The following is a 5,378-nucleotide window of genomic DNA, read 5'->3' as shown; positions in this document are numbered from 1 at the left end:
TCTGTTGGCCAGAGCCGGGCCCCATAGTTCAATGGCGACCATGATGGGTAAAATTTCAAGCAGTGCTATGTTTCTCGTCCATCCTCTTTCGACCCAGATCTCCGGCCACAAGGAGTTGCACCACCTGTTACCAAAAATCACACCAAAACCGCAGGATCCGGATGCGTCTGATACCAACTCCAGCTCTTCATTGTCAACCTCTTCCCATTGGCAAATGACCTGCCCATTGAAAGTTTCGAGGAAAACCTTCCATATATGCAGGTCCGCCTTCATTCCTTTCGTCACCCTGACAAAATGATGAGGCTCCCTTGCCCCTTTCGTCGCCAACGACAAACGCCTCGAAAAAGCGCGACCCATGGGTATGACCTGACACGCAAAGTTTAGCAGGCCCAACAGCACCTGCATTTGATGCAGTGTGACTTTCCGCGATGTACTAATGGTCTCTACCATTTGCCGCAACCGCACAATTTTTTCTTCTGATAGACGAAAAACCATATCCTTAGTATCGATTTCGATACCTAAGAACTCCAAAGATAGCGCTGGCCCGACCGTTTTTTCCGCTGACAAGGGGACGCCTGCTCTTTTCATCAGCCTCTGAAAAGATGCCAATAAAAAACCGCATACGCCTGATTCCGGAGGCCCTACGAATAAAAAATCGTCAAGATAATGTAAGACCGAAGGGATGCCTGTCTCGAATCGAAGCATCCATTCTAAGAAAGAACTGAACGCCTCGAAATAATAACACGAAATCGAGCATCCCATCGGTAAACACATGTCAACAAAATAGCAACCTTCCATTCTACACCCCAAAAGATGGAAACAATCGGGGTGTACCGGAAGCAAGCGGAAAGCTGACTCAATGTCTTCCTTGGCTAACATAGCGCCAGCTCCCACCCGACGGACTAGATACACCGCCCGATCGAAAGACGCGTACGACACCGCCGCTTGCTCTTTCGAAATCCTGTCGTTGACCGAATCTCCCGCCGGAAAAGATAAATGATGGATAAGCCGGAACTTGCCCGGTTCCTTCTTCGGGACCAGCCCCAAAGGCGAAACCCGCAAGTTCCCGAATGGGGGTTCCCGAAATGGGCCCGCCATCCGACCCAATTCCACCTCCTTCAGTAACTTTTCCATCACTAACTCTTTGTTTTCTCTAGCCGATTTTAGATTGCCGCTGAGCCTAAGTGAACAAGTCGGGTTGTGCGGTATCCGGAAACCCTCAGTAAAACCTGATCTAATTAGTTTTGACTCCTGCTTCCTGTGGTACCTGACGAGCCACCGCTCCAGGTACCTGACGTTCACCGGGGTTCGCTCCTGCGCCGGACACCCCTGGTGTAGCTGCTGCCCTCTGACGTCTAAAACACCGTACCGCGGAGTGTGCTCCTCCGCATACTGAGCACTCGTGCCGAAATTTGCACGAGGCGTAGAATCGGCAATGACCTTTGTTAAAGGCCCAACATGACCCAGAGGGTTTTGGGGCCACAGGCGCCTGCTGTCCACTGGCGCCTGCGGCGGTCCCCTGAAAAAACGGCTTTATCGGCTTTTGGGAGAGGATAAGCTGGATCCATACATCCGTTGCTTTCGTGGCCCAGCTTATATTCTTCATACCCGAAATACGACGACGAAAATCCTCATCGTACCGCCACCACGCCGACCCTCCATGAAGTTTATAGGCACTGTGAATGGTGTTTATATACACCAATAATTCGGGACCTTTTTGAGGACTATGTTGACTTGTTACGTGTGCCAAAATTAAACACGCCTGTAGCCAATTTCCAAACGTTTTGGCTACTTTCGCCTTTCTATCTGTCCCGCGTTCCGAGAACCGCTCCTTGTCGACGGCAACATGATCCACCGACAGTAATGACCATATGTCTACATATAAACCATAGAGATGAGCGAGCACCAAAATGCTCGGGTGCTCGTTACTCGGGACGAAATTCCCGCGATGCTCGAGGGTTCGTTTCGAATAACGAACCCCATTGAAGTCAATGGGTGACCCGAGCATTTTTGTATTTCGCCGATGCTCGTTAAGGTTTCCATGTGTGAAAATCTGGGCAATTCAAGAAAGTGATGGGAACGACACAGCAACGGATAGGGCAGGCGAGGGGCTACATGTTGGGCTGCATCTCAAGTTCACAGGTCCCACTATTAAGCACAATACTGGCAAGAGTGGGCCCCCCCCCTCCCAACAATTTTTACTTCTGAAAAGCCCTCATTAGCATGGCATACCTTAGCTAAGCACCACACTACCTACAACAAAGCACAATCACTGCCTGCATGACACTCTGCTGCCACTTCTCCTGGGTTACATGCTGCCCAACCCCCCTCCCCCCTGCATGACGCAGTGTCCACAGCGCACACCAAACTGTCCCTGCGCAGCCTTCAGCTGCCCTCATGCCACACCACCCTCATGTCTATTTATAAGTGCGTCTGCCATGAGGAGGAACTGCAGGCACACACTGCAGAGGGTTGGCATGGCTAGGCAGCGACCCTCTTTAAAAGGGGTGGGGCGATAGCCCACAATGCTGTACAGAAGCAATAAGAAATATAATCCTGTGCCACCGCCATCAGGAGCTGCACACGTGGGCATAGCAATGGGGAACCTATGTGCCACACACTATTCATTCTGTCAAGGTGTCTGCATGCCCCAGTCAGACCTGGCTTTTTAATTCATAGACACAGGCAGGTACAACTCCCTATTGTGAAGTCCCTGTGGACCCACAGCATAGGTGGGTGCCAGGAAGCCACCAGCGGTACATAAAAATATCCCATTGCATTGCCCAACACAGCTGAGGTAGTAATGTCGTGCTTAAAGGGGTTGTCTCGCGAAATCAAGTGGGGTTATACACTTCTGTATGGCCATATTAATGCACTTTGTAATATACATCGTGCATTAAATATGAGCCATACAGAAGTTATTCACTTACCTGCTCCGTTGCTAGCGTCCCCGTCGCCATGGTTCCGTCTAACTTCGGTGTCTTCTTGATTTTTTAGACGCGCTTGCGCAGATCGATCCTCTCCCTTCGGCTGGTCTCGGAAGCATCGGCGTTTTGGCTCCGCCCCCTTGTACGCGTCATCGCGTAGCTCCACCCCATCACATGCCGATTCCAGCCAATCAGGAGGCTGGAACCGGCACACGTCATGGGGCGGAGCTACGCGATTACGCGTACAAGGGGGCGGAGCCAAAACGCCGATGCTTCCGAGACCAGCCGAAGAGAGAGGATCGATCTGCGCAAGCGCGTCTAAAAAAGCAAGAAGACACCGAAGTTAGATGGAACCATGGCGACGGGGACGCTAGCAACGGAGCAGGTAAGTGAATAACTTCTGTATGGCTCATATTTAATGCACGATGTATATTACAAAGTGCATTAATATGGCCATACAGAAGTGTATAACCCCACTTGATTTCATGAGACAACCCCTTTAATGCAGGTGGGCTTTTGGATGGTGAGAGAGAACGATGCTTCCATCCGCGGGTGCAGCCTACGTATTGCTTAGGTATCGCTGCTGTCCGCTGGTGGAGAAGAGAAGTCTGGGGAAATCCAGGCTTTGTTCATCTTGATGAGTGTTAGCCTGTCGGCACTGTCGGTTGACAGGCGGGTACGCTTATCTGTGATGATTCCCCCAGCCGCACTAAACACCCTCTCCGACAAGACGCTAGCCGCAGGACAAGCAAGCACCTCCAGGGCATACAGCGCTAGTTCAGGCCACGTGTCCAGCTTCGGCACCCAGTAGTTGTAGGGGGCAGAGGCGTCATGGAGGACGGTCGTGCGATCGGCTACGTACTCCCTCACCATCCTTTTACAGTGCTCCCGCCGACTCAGCCTTGACTGGGGAGCGGTGACACAGTCTTGCTGGGGAGCCATAAACCTGTCCAGGCCCTTAAAGACTGTTGCACTGCCTGTGCTGTACATGCTGCCTGATCTCCGCACCTCCCCTGCTACCTGGCCCTCGGAACTGCGCCTTCTGCCACTAGCGCTGTCGGGTGGGAATTTTACCATCAGCTTGTCCGCAAGGGTCCTGTGGTATAGCAACACTCTCGAACCCCTTTCCTCTTCGGGAATGAGAGAGGGAAGGTTCTCCTTATACCGTGGGTCGAGCAGTGTGTACACCCAGTAATCCGTAGTGGCCAGAATGCGTGCAACGCGAGGGTCACGAGAAAGGCATCCTAACATGAAGTCAGCCATGTGTGCCAGGGTACCTGTACGCAACACATGGCTGTCCGCACTAGGAAGATCACTTTCAGGATCCTCCTCCTCCTCCTCCTCCTCCTCCTCCTCAGGCCATACACGCTGAAATGATGACAGGCAAGCAGCATGGGTACTGTCAGCAGTGGGCCAAGCTGTCTCTTCCCCCTCCTCCTCATCCTCCTCATGCTCCTCCTCCTCCTCCTCAACGCGCTGAGATATAGACAGGACGGTGCTCTGACTATCCAGCGACATACTGTCTTCCCCCGGCTCTGTTTCCGAGCGCAAAGCGGCTGCCTTTATGCTTTGCAGGGAACTTCTCAAGATGCATAGCAGAGGAATGGTGACGCTAATGATTGCAGCATCGCCGCTCACCACCTGGGTAGACTGCTCAAAGTTTCGAAGGACCTGGCAGATGTCTGCCAACCAGGCCCACTCTTCTGAAAATAATTGAGGAGGCTGACTCCCACTGCGCCGCCCATGTTGGAGTTGGTATTCCACTATAGCTCTACGCTGCTCATAGAGCCTGGCCAACATGTGGAGCGTAGAGTTCCACCGTGTGGGCACGTCGCACAGCAGTCGGTGCACTGGCAGATTAAACCGATGTTGCAGTGTCCGCAGGGTGGCAGCGTCCGTGTGGGACTTGCGGAAATTTGCGCAGAGCCGGCGCACCTGTACGAGCAGGTCTGACAAGCGTGGGTAGCTTTTCAGAAAGCGCTGAACCACCAAATTAAAGACGTGGGCCAGGCATGGCACGTGCGTGAGGCTGCCGAGCTGCAGAGCCGCCACCAGGTTACGGCCGTTTTCACACACGACCATGCCCGGTTGGAGGCTCAGCGGCGCAAGCCAGCGGTCGGTCTGCTCTGTCAGACCTTGCAGCAGTTCGTGGGCCGTGTGCCTCTTATCTCCTAAGCTGAGTAGTTTCAGCACGGCCTGCTGACGCTTGCCCACCGCTGTGCTGCCACGACGCGCGCCACCGACTGCTGGCGACGTGCTGCTGCTGCTGACACATCTTGATTGCGAGACAGAGGTTGCGTTGGAGGAGGAGGAGGAGGAGGGTGGTTTAGTGGAGGAAGCATACACCGCCGCAGATACCACCACCGAGCTGTGGCCCGCAATTCTGGGGGTGGGTAGGACGTGAGCGGTCCCAGGCTCTGACTCTGTCCCAGCCTCCACTAAATTCACCCA

The sequence above is a fragment of the Eleutherodactylus coqui genome, chromosome 11 (assembly GCF_035609145.1).
Source record: "Eleutherodactylus coqui strain aEleCoq1 chromosome 11, aEleCoq1.hap1, whole genome shotgun sequence".
Classification (NCBI taxonomy): domain Eukaryota; kingdom Metazoa; phylum Chordata; class Amphibia; order Anura; family Eleutherodactylidae; genus Eleutherodactylus; species Eleutherodactylus coqui.
Note: the sequence above shows the minus strand (reverse complement) of the source record.